Source organism: Mixophyes fleayi, chromosome 3, assembly GCF_038048845.1.
Source record: "Mixophyes fleayi isolate aMixFle1 chromosome 3, aMixFle1.hap1, whole genome shotgun sequence".
In the NCBI taxonomy this organism is placed as follows: Eukaryota; Metazoa; Chordata; class Amphibia; order Anura; family Limnodynastidae; genus Mixophyes; species Mixophyes fleayi.
The window spans coordinates 332,354,663-332,367,404 of record NC_134404.1 but is presented as its reverse complement, the minus strand read 5'-3'; positions in this window follow the sequence as shown (position 1 = coordinate 332,367,404).

Here is a 12,742-nt window from a genome sequence, read left to right as displayed (position 1 = left end):
ATATATATATATATATATATATATATATGTGTATAAGAGAAGAGCACACTTCTGGTGAAACACACATAAACAACTTCTTGTCTTTTTACTTTGTTTTAATGTCAGGGTGGTAAAGTACTTGACGGTATAAGAATTCCATACAGTTTCTTGTGAGCCTAAACAGTAAATAAACAGCTCTCTAGACACCGGCCAGCTTTTCTAGCATCGGTCACAGTGAACATTGAGACACACAGGGTTTTATACCTGACATTCATCCCACAGCCCTAGCTTGATGGGCAGGTGACACTCCTATCTTCCTTTTAAAAAGGAGTTCTCATCAGCTGCTCTGCTTGCTCTGACTTCAGACACACCCTGTCAGCCTGCTGTGGGAAAAGACACTTCCAAGCCATGTAAATTAAATCAGACTCCATTCAGATACCATTATTTTGTCACACATATGTCCTCCACCTGTTTATCTTTCACCTAGGTGTAGTGTTACACAAATGTGTAACATTGTTTGCATTCTTTCTCTCCTGATTGCCAGCTAAATATCTCCCTTGGCTGCTATATATATATATATATATATATATATATATATACACGAAGATATATACAATTCATCATCTCGGGCCGTCATTATATAAATGTACAAAGCTGCCCTCTGTTATCATCCGTTCTATACACAAATTAAATAGGATTGCCACCATCAAGGAAGATTTATTTCTTTCCTTGCCCTTAAATACAACAACAGATCTGCAGGGCAAGTGCAACTGCATTCAATGCACCGGCCCGTGCTTATCTGTTGTCATAATTTATAATTGACGTATCTGAATATTTCAGTAAAATAAACAGATTATAAGAAGTTCCGTTGGAGATCTGTGGCGTGTCAAAAAGTGCTAGACTTGCGGTCTCAGGTCCTAACATGGTCACGAAAACTCCTTGGTGACTTCTAATACTCTAATAATTTACAGTTAGTGTTGTACTATCCCCAACTATCATATAGGTGTTATATTACTCCTTATAATGAATATAGTATATGTGTTCCTAATGAACATTGGTTAAATGAAAAGTAATCCACGTGGAAGCATTTTCGAAATTAATAATGTGATAAATAGTCTTTAGAATTCTCAGTGCTTCCTAATTTCCCATTGTTCTACATAACTTCTCCAGTTATTCCCCCATGTATCCAACATTCTCTGCTCTTCCAATGCTTCTCCATCATGTTTCTACATGTTTTCATTGTTCCCTACTGTTCTCTGGGGCTTCTTTCCTTCTAATTCCACATTCCTTCCATCTTATCACCATTATTTGGTCTTCTCCCCATTTATAAGTCTCTACTTTCCCACCATGCCACTAAAGTTCTCAGTCCTTCTTGCCTTGCAATTATCATTCCCTGCTCTTACCCTCATGCTTTCTTCATTGATCTTTTCCCCATGTCTTCATTACCTCCACATTCGCTCAATCTTCTCTTCTCTTCATCCAGATCATCTCTTCTTCTATCTTTTACCCACAACTCTGCTACCCCCATCCTCCAATTACATACTGACAAGAGTATTAATCCTTCAATAGAATTCCCCAAGATCATTTTGGCTATTTGATTAATTTACGACAGTGGCCATGTATATCATTTAATCTAGAGATATCGCTTACTCAATATATAATAATGAGAGTGCAGAAAAGTTATCGGGAGGGTAAAACAAGTTGAAAGTCTAGTGACACATATTCACTTTCAAGAAATTTGTGGGCAAATGTCAACATTCGTTATCTTACATCAGTTTAGTAGAATGGAGATATTGTAGTTTTATATCTATGTAATAAGGACATGTTAAGCTTAAGCCTAAGAAGAAGCCAGTTGGCAGCTACTGATCCCTTCCTCCAAGGGTTGCTGATTGCAGTGCTTGGAATGGCATATTATCCCTGGTGTTAAGTAGCAGCTGCTTTCAAACGTTATCTGTTATTGAAATAATTTACTTTGAACCCAAAGTATTACTCTGTGTGAGAGTTTGTAGCATTCTAAATATTTGCAAAAATACAATATATTTGTGTTTAACTGAATATAACTAACTTATGAATAAATGTAGATCTAGAATTGTATAGCGTAAGGTAAGCTTACATTATGGCAAACATTATTATTTACATTGCATATTATCAACAAAATTAATAATAAGAAATAGTGATTATCAATGATTCCAGGTATTTGCAAGAAGCAGTAAAGAGCTTGCATGTTAATTAGTCAGTAAGTGACTAATTATCACCATCCTTGATGCCTATTGGCTTTTTCAAACTCTCACAGGTAGATCAAGTATTTATTTTGCGCTTTTGGGATAGCCTAAATGAGCTTTGTAGAACATTAGCCACCCATGTGTGAGTGCACTCAATGCTAAATCTAGGACCATTATTTTGTAAAGTCAGTTCAATGTCAAAGTTAAACTTTGTATAGCCTGTAAAGCGAACTTACCCTAAAAAAAAAACTAATCGCAATCTTGCCGACCGTGACTCCATATTACTCTGGTTCAGCTTGCAGGATGTCCAGAGAGGCAGCACGGTGGTTAGCACTTCTGCCTCACAGCACTTGGGTCATAAGTTCGATTCCCGACCATGGTCTTATCTGTGTGGAGCTTGTATGTTCTCCCCGTGTTTGCGTGGGAGCTCCGGTTTCCTTCCACACTCCAAAAACATACTAGTAGGTTAATTGCTGCTATCAAAATTGCTCTTAGTGTCTGTGTGTATATTAGGGAATTTAGACTGTAAGCTCCAATGGGGCAGGAACTGATGTGAGTGAGTTCTCTGTACAGCGCTGCGGAATCAGTGGCGCTATATAAATAACTGATGATGATGATGAGACGCCTCACTTTATTTAGGTGTGCACTTTATCTGCTGAACCAATTTTGTTCCAGTCCAGTCAAAACTGTGTTTTGTGCTGTCTGAGAGTATATTGCATTGCTGCAATTTCAGCAGTTTTAGGAAGCATGATTTACAAGCAGTTTAATGGGGAGTGTCCAGTCAGGGCACAAAGCAGGAAACCGGAACTCACAGAAAGTTGGATATTTTCCTTTTGTAGCAGTGTTTCCAGGTCGAGCATTCTTCTCATCTTCATCTCCTGGTCAACTAAGCTGTGTAAATCTGAACACACACTTGTAATAAACAAACACTTAGAAGAGACATCATTTTAAAACTATGCATCCTACACTAGGCGTCCAGTCTACACAATGAAGAGTGACGGTGACCTTGATTGGGTGATCACTAAGCAACATTATTACCATAGATTGTGCAGATACTATAATTGTCTCCAATGAATTGCACTTTCCCTCAAGCTACTAACACTGACTGTGTTCAGGGAACTCACTCTGGTAAAAAGGCGCAGCTCTGAGAGTCGTTATCACCATCATTTATTTATTTATATAGCGTCACTCGTAGGCAAACCGAGAAAGGGGGGTTTTCTAGTGCCTGGAAACCCCCCTCCAAGCCTGGGGAACTGTACAATTGAGGTGGCTGGACCGTGCCCCCGCTTCACAAGGCTCTGTTGGGTGCAGGCACCTCTCTGAAAAGAGATATGTGTCTGCACCTAACAGTAGTGCAAGCAGCATAGCCCATGTATATTATGGGGATAGGGAGAGTTGGAGAGCAGTCAAGTACTCTCTATAAATATAGCCATGCCCCCAATGCATGCTGGTCACGCCCACTGGCGGCATGGTGTGGAAATCCTGCGTTTGCCTCTGTCACTAATTCCTCAGCGCTGTACAAAGAACGCACTCACATCATTCCCTGCCCCAATAGAGCTTACAGTCTAAAGTCCCTAACACATGGACAGATTAAGGTCAATTGGATAGCAGCCAATTAATTTACTAGTATATTTTTGGATTGTGGAAGGAAACCGGAGCACTCGGAGGAAACCCATGCAAACACAGGGAGAACATACAAACTCCGCACAGATAAGGCCATGGCCAGGACTCAAACTCTTGACCCTAGTGCTGTGAGGCAGAAGTGCTAACCACTAAGCCATTTAATTAAAGCCTCCGTTTATCTGACATAACATGTGGAGTCCGCGTTAATGCAGTAAGATGCACATGTTATATACGGATCAAATGCATTTATATTTGAGAAGCTGTTTCAAAGTGGTAGAATCATATGATTCCAGGGCTTAGGCCCTTTAAGTGTATCCCCAAATTAATCATGCCAGGGTTTCTTATTAATCCCCACATTATCTACAATTCTACACATTCTGTAGCTGAACTTGCTCTGTCCATTAACCAGTATAGTCATTGTGTTAACTTGTGTACTACACTATCACTTTTTCACTCAACATGCATTTCTTATCACGGACAGAACACGCAGGTTATACATTCTTGTTACAATTTAATCCATATGCGTTTCAAGATCTTATCCCACTTCTAAGGCTGCACAGTTGCCACATTAACAGATTAACAATTTCAGAATTGACACAAGAATTCCTCAGAGGGGGGAAAAAAAAAGAAGTTGCTTCACCACCCAAGAAAGTGGGAGAGTCACGCATCGCTACCCGCCATTGGCACTAACACAGCAAAGATATACTTCTTTTTTTTATATTTTTAATGAGACATGAAATTATTTTAGATTGAGCAACGCTTTCTGGCCACCCACTTCTCCTGACCCTTAGGCTGTGAATAATAACAAACTTCACTACTTAGAACAAAATTCAACGATTAATGGTCTTTATAAAATATAACATAAAATAATGATCTGATCTCACCGCATCTCCAAATTTTTAACAGCAAAAAGGTTTGATATTTTATTTCCCGGTTAAGTGAATAGATAGTATTCTAAGACCACCTAGAGAGAACTCTCCTACTGTGCTATTTATGGATTTTCCTGCATTTGATTACGATCCCAGAGAGTAATGTAATGCTTTTTTTTTTTTTCTTTCCTCGCTGCGCTGAAGTTTGATGTTCCATATTGCAAAACAGATGCTCATCACTTGCCCTGTATATCTATAGAGTTCATTACTCGACATACCTAGAGGAGCTACGAGTAGAAATTCCGAAAACACATTGATCTCTGTGGCCACACATATTTGAAATAATATTATGAATCCTTTTAAGAATTTGCAGACGGAAGGAGCTGGACAGGTTAAACTGGAATAATAACATTTAACGTATCATGCATCTCCCAGTGTTTACAATAAATACAAAAAGAATGCATGGAATTAATAAACCTGTGATTCTTTATTTTGTATTTAACATTCAGAAGTAACAGCGAAAGGCGGTGTCAATCTGCTGTAAAATCACCGAACAGAGTTTCTGTGGGTGTCCAAGTATTTGTGAATTAGACACATCCTCTCCATGTGAGAAGTGTTTTGGCAAATTTTGCCAATTCCAAGATTTGGCAGTTGGCAAATTGGATTATGAGGAACAAAATGACATATAAGAACTAAGCTGTGTTTTGAAATGTTTTCGGATAGAATTGTTGTTCCATTTTTATGAACAACCATATCTGTGGAAACAAACAGTATGAGATTGTATATATCACCATCATTATCATCTATTTATATAGCGCTGTACAAAGAACTCACTCACATCAGTCCCTGCCCCATTGGGGCTTACAGTCTAAACTCCCTAATATACACACACACAGACACACAGACTAGGGTCAATTTGTTAGCAGCCAATTAACCTACCAGTATGTTTTTGGAGTGTGGGAGGAAACCGGAGCACCCGGAGGAAACCCACGTAAACACAGGGAAAACATACAAACTCCTCACAGATAAGGCCAAGGTCAGGAGTTGAACTCATGACCCCAGTGCTGTAAGGCAGAAGTGCTAACCACTTAGCCAACGTGCTGCCCCATGACTATTCTTCTGATTTCTACCTCGGCTTCTTGAGCATTCTCCTGGATTGCGCTATGATGATGAAAGAAAGCCGGGTCTAACCCAGGAATCACTAACATACAAATACAATGCTGGAAACAGGAGACCTGGTACTCTGGCACCCCAATGGTTCCAGAGTAGAGTTTAAATAGAGGCAGCAGAGGAAGGAGTGGACAGTCAGACACGCCGAACGCCGAAACAATGGTAGCGTCCCGTTGCTACGCAACAGAACCCACCAGCCCAGAACTACCAAGCGGCTGTCATTGATCATGGAAGAGCAGCGAGTTTGGCGCCTGACAGCGGGTTTTTAAAACAATGCACATTACGGTCAGTATGCGAACCCTTTCTGAGTCAGGTCCGGCGTGTGCAGAGTAATGTGATGCAAAATTCTGAGAACAGAACAAGCAGAAGAGCAGAGATAAACATCCAATAGGCAAAGTCTGGTCAACAGGACAATCTGGGGCACAGGCTAAGATTTGGTCCAAGCAGCAGACGGTATAGTCGGGATCACAAGCCAAAGTCATATTTCAGGAAGAAGACAGGATTAAGAACAAGGTAACAAGAACCAATGAGGAATAGCCACTGGTCAGCCCCCTGAGAATCTAACAGATTATGTGATCGCTCTGCACAGGTAAAGACCTGAATATTTGTTAACAGCACCAGCAAGGCTTTTAACTCATAACTGCTCTTAAAGCTGTTACCTGCTGTTCCTAACAGATTTAGGGGATAATATTGTATCAACTATAGCCAATTAATATAATACTAATAACAAAGTTTATGTGTGAGTTACGTAAAACTGATACGCATTTCGAATTGGACTCATTTGACGGGAAAGCTTCCAAGGCAGTACCGAACACCGCTACGTAGGCTTGTGGCGACAGACACCAATAAAACGCTCTGCATAAAATCATAACATAAAAAACAGCTTACTACTCAACACCACAAACAAAATACATCACTAAAAAGTACAATAATGCACAGTTACAACATAATATTTTGACTTGTTTATTTTTGACCGCAGGTGAATACAGAGCTATTAAAGTGATATAATTCATGCATAAGGGTGTATAACATGTATCCGAGAAAGGGACGCAGATTGTCCTAAAGATGGGTTGAGCACGTTTATTATTGCATTGTATTTCTATAGTATACATATTATACAGCGTGTTTGAACATATGGTGTGATCTGCCATCACCAAGTTTATATACTAGATTGTGCCACACTAACCCCTCCGAATCCACAACAGCAGTGCAGCACAGTTAAAGGTGATTGACAAAATTGACGCGCCAAGTGACAAGTATACTATTACATCGCTCATCTCCAAGAACTCTGTTCCAAGCAAGTGAACCTTGGGAGGGTTATAATATGCTGGCATATATATTATCAACTGTATTGTGACAAATGTCAACCATTTTGGCTTCAAAATGGAGAAAAAATAAATAAATCTGTTGCTATCTTACTTTTCTTGGCACAGAACGCGGCCATAAGTCTCTCTGCAGTAAACAGTTTTGTGCAAAAATATATACATTTTCTACATACCATTAACTGAAAGACTTATAATGGCTACTTATTTACCTGTCAGATGGAAATGGGTCAGCCAATAACTTACAACGCTGACCCACATGGATTTGATGAACTAGTTATACAGTAGTTACATACATAAAGAATGTATACTTATTCAAGTTGTACTAGATTATTGGATTACCTGTTACATTCATTTTTTGTTGAGGGAGCATGCTGCCTAATGAGGAAGGCGTAAAATGATTATCAGTTGAATCTTCAACTCCAAATCACTATTGAGTGTGTCTGTTGGGTTTTACAGTGAGAAGGTAGAGTACAATTTTGATTTTACACATGTCTGGTTATATTTGTTCATCAATGCAACTGTTATACGTTAAAAGTTGGACATATCATTGCGTACAAAAATATTAATAGTGTGTTTAAGATTTTATGCAGCATGCTTTATTCCTCATGTGTGAATGGGCACGAGCAGTCATCCAAATGGAAAGCTGATGGGAGGGGCCCTGACAACTCCACCAGGAGTTTGAAAAAAATCCCACCAAGAGCAGAAGTAAATATCCTGATTGGACCATTACAGACAACTCTCTGCTAATGGCTCCGCTCAGTTTAATCACCCTCCTTCTACTCATGCAGGAAACCAGACATCCCAACTTGCAAGTCCCCGGCAGCGGGACAGAGGGCGTGGCCATGTCACCAGATGACTGCCTAGCACTGTAAAGCGCTAGGTTGTCCATTAACTGCCTCCTTTCTACCAACGTTCCCACCCGTAAGACAAACGTGTCCCAGGGAGAGACAGCGGGACAGAGCCCTGAATTCGGGCGCTGTCCCACTGAAATTGGTAAGGTTGGGAGGTATGAGAGAGCTAATGTTACCATTTTGTGTCAGGGATCTCAGTTAGTTTTTAGGGGGGTGTTGTATGATCCAAGGATTCATGTGATCCTACATCTAGCGTCTCAGAATTTCCTCGTCTATAATCCATCTATAGTAAGGGGCCTAACGGGACCTTAAAGTTTGGAGGGTGGTGGGTGGGGAGGAAAGTCACATTTTATTTTTGTACATGTCTCAACTTATTCCACCCAAAACTAAGTTTTGTTTTAGCTTTGGGTGCAGTGATCCTTCAAATGAGGTTCAAAAGGTGGAGATTATTAGTTTGAGAAAGGAATACCTGGTGGCCCGGGGTGTAGGAACCATGGGTGCAGTTGACCCCCCTATGATTTCTGTTGGGTGGGCAATGACTGTGTTTTGTCCCCCCCATGAACTTCTGCACAAAAGCCTTCATGTTACTTTCTGAAGTCATGGTATATGTTCTAAACTCGTGAAACTTTTTAACATTGTAGACTGTCTTAGTATAACTATCAAATGTTCTTTAATATAGATTGCATTAGTATAGATTTAATACAGATCGATTGATTTGTTCATTACCTACTAAGGGTTAAGTGCTAATTGATCAAATGTTTTTCTCATTGGAAGCTATGTGATGTTAATGCGTTATGCCTTACTCCTCATAAGTATTGTTTATATCCATATTTCTATCAATTTTATATGTTATTATTGTTATGAGACAAATACCTATTGATCTATGAAGGTTTTATATAGGTTACTCTCACGTGATCTGATTTAATAAATGTCTTACCAGGCGATTTTTGCTCAACTCTCCTTTTGTTGTTATGGTATATGCTCTAAACTCGTGAAACTTTTTAAAATTGTAGACTGTCTTAGTATAACTATCGAATGTTCTTTAACATAGATTGCCTTAGTATAGATTTAATACAGATCGATTGATTTGTTCATTTAAAAAACTGTGTCTGTTCCATTCATAAACATTTAATAAATAACCTGTATTGATGATGAACAACTATTCCCTTTACTTTTACTCTGAATTTCGTGCAGTTCGTCTAGTAACAAACATGAGATATAGAAATTTGAATTTATAGCACAGACCATTAACCAGTGAGGCAGTGATTTAAAAATACTCCCAATCAAATAAGATTAAGGCTGTCAACAAAATCAGAATAAAAACTAGGTTAATGACTATGAAAATTTTTAATTTTTGAGATGAACAATTGAATTTATCTATCTGTCTAACAGCAATTGTACTAATTGGTAATTAATAATAATAATAATAATAATAATAATAATAATATTTATTTAATAATGTATGAATACATTTTTGGCCATACCCTGAAACACTGACAAAAATTAACATAGGATTGAGAGTCTTGGTATATCTACAGTCACTGTTACAACTGTCGTAAAACGACATACCAAACGCAAAAAAAAAAGGGGCTCCAAGGCTTATAGTATCCTTGGGCTTTTGCCCCCCATGAAAATTTTGGTCCCTAAGCCCCTGTCGGTGGCTGTAAGGTCTCTGTCCTTTAATTGGGATGCATTTTGCCACAATGGGGTACATTTTGAATTTTGTATATTTATGCAATAGTGACATAGTAATAAGGAGGTGGTAATTAAGTAATATTAACCAAGATTTTGAAGAATATTTTCATCTTTTCCCACCATGCACAGTTCTATCTGATCCAATAATCCTACAAATGGTCCTACAACAGTCTTGTATGGGGGACAATTACCAAACTGGCAACTGCAGGGCACCTATGTATGTACCAAATAGATATACAGTCACAACATACATTTACTTATTAGATTTCATCAAGTTTGGAGCCTGGCATATCATAACTAAGTGCAATAGATGAATTAATTGAACCAGCAGGTCATGCATGAAATTAGAACCCGTGGTCCTCAAATTGGCATCTCAGACTATTGTGCTTCTCTATTGAGGATAAATCTCGGTGAGGTTACATTGCAATTTATCATGTAACTAAAGTTCAGCGGCTAAATGGAGCTTAAAAGGCAGTAGCAAATGTCTAATATTTCATAGAGAAGAATAGTGTTGAACTGGATGGCAAAGCCAGGGTGGTCCAGTATATCTTGTTCTGCCTTTAAAGGCAGATTGAATGCAGATCGTGTTTCAGGAGATGCAGTAAAATTAGAATTCTTAGCTAAACAGTTGCACTCAACACAGCCAGATAAATTAATATATTGGGTTCTTGTCTAAGTCATGGTACAAGAATATCTATCCCCTTGGTTTTGTTATTCAAGGTGCAAGTAGATTGTTCCATAAGCTCACTGAAACTAATTGTTCTTCTCTCGCCAAGTATTAAAAAATAAAAATTGAAGGTTATAAGTTGAAAAAATGGCTGGACAGCTGGCTAAACAGTGGTAGTCAGCATATCGATGCTGTCTACACCGACAAGACTTATCACGACATCTTGAGTCCGGACGGCTGCTTCCCAACAAGGATCCAGCCAAGAAAGAAGACACCGGTGAGACTTGATGATGCCACTGACATCTGCGACGCTGTTAACACTGCTCTTAAGGGGGTAATGTAACTATGCGGCCATGTACAATGTACAACCCTTTGTAAAGTACGTTGCACATGGCCGCATAGTTACATTACCCCATTAAGAGCAGCGTTAACAGCGTCGCAGATGTCAGTGACGTCATCCAGTCCCACCAGAGTCGGCTTTCTTCGGGATTGCTTCAAGTCGCTTCACAGAAGACTCGTGGTGGATCCTCAACGGGAAGCAGCCGTCCGAACTCAAGATGTCATGGTAAGTCTTGTTGGTGCAATCAGCACCATTATTTTGTACCCCACCCCTGGCTAACACGGCATCTTACATATAACTAGAGTTCCAATGATTTTATAACGACCATCCAGGACGTCAATATGAACAGGCGATACAATCTACCCTCTACTTCTTTTTTAGTTCCACGTAAGGTCAAACAGTTCTAGGAATCTACTGCACAAGTACTTTTAGTTTGGTGGCACCTGGCTTCTGAATGATGGGAAAATAAAAAATGTGAGTTAGAGATTTGGGGCCTGATTCATCTTTGTATGTAAGTCCCATCGCGTGCCGTAGCTTGTGTGAAATTGCTCCGCGCATGCTCAGGAATTGACTTTACGCCAGTGAGCCCTATGACATTCAAGTAATGTCCGAACACAAATGAAAGTCCTGGCAGCCTGCGACTTGTAGGACGAAATGGGGGTGGGATGGGGGCGGATGTGGATGCACGTGCGATGTACAGTAAGGGCGTGGGGAGGTCGAGCACACGTACATTTATCCTATTCAAGCTACAGGGCAGGTGTAAGTGCTACTGATAGAGATGATCGACACGTATTCATGCCACGATATGTGAGATGTGCCACAACCAATAGAGAGGTGTAGTGGTCAGTGCAAGATTCAAAAGTGGTCAGCAAGGAACATGCTCTAAAGGTGGCGTCTGAGCTCACTTCAAGCACTACAAGGAGGTTATTCCCACTCAACTTCTACATGAAGGAAAGGGCGATCGTCTGCCTAATGGTGGACATTCTACTTTGAATGGAGTTTCTCTTTGGCGGCAGTGCTTACATAATACTGTACATAAAACATATGAACATATAGCTACTAGAGCAACATCAAAAACACCTGTATACAGTGCAGGGCTGTAACTAGGGCTGTGCGACAGGGGTGACCGATCCAGAGTGCAACATACAAGGGGGAGGGGGGTGGAGTTTATGAATATTTTAGGTTCATTTGGTTAAAATTGAGAGCTATGGGGGCGGCATTTTTCTTTCTCGCCCCAGACGCTAAAATAGTAAATTTCAGCCCTGTTTAGAGTTAGGACCATCCTATCAGCAAAAGCGCCGTGGAGTGGCGGGTGGCTTAAACATACATTTGCAAATAAGTGCAACTGAGACTTTTGCGTTTTTATGTACAAGTAGAAATGGCAGCTCCTTTGCTGGCTATAGCAGTGTTCTGGGGGATTTTTCTCTGTGTTTGTTCCTTTTAGGATAATCCCGCCCTTTGAAGCACCTGCTATGAGCCAAAAAATTGATTGAGCAACTTCCACTTCTGTGTATAGCTCTGATACATTGTCTGGCGCTATTAAGGACTTCAGAAAATGTTTGGATGATGGCTGAAAACATCAAAGGACCAGGGCTCCAAGTACCATGTAGGAAAACCAGGCCTCAAGCAGCTCAGTCGGACTCTTTAAGGGGCAGCTTTTAATTGTTTTTGTTTCCTTTTTTCTTATAACTTTGCTTTTTGCTATGTAGTTTTTACCAAACACTTATTATTTCCAGTAAACTAAAAGAGGGGGGGGGGGGGGGGGAGCTGTTAGACAGTGGGGCATGAGTGTGTGGGGTTTGTACAACTACTAACTTAGTTTGCAGTCACTAATAGCTAGGGCAGCATAACGCTAATATGAACACAACGCGGAATAACAACAACAGAATCCAACAGTGGCTCTCGCATATAAGACAACGATGGGCCTTAGGCTCACATTTGGCCCCACCGAGGATACACATCTAGGACCCCAGCTCTTTCCTGCTTTGCTGTCAGATTTCT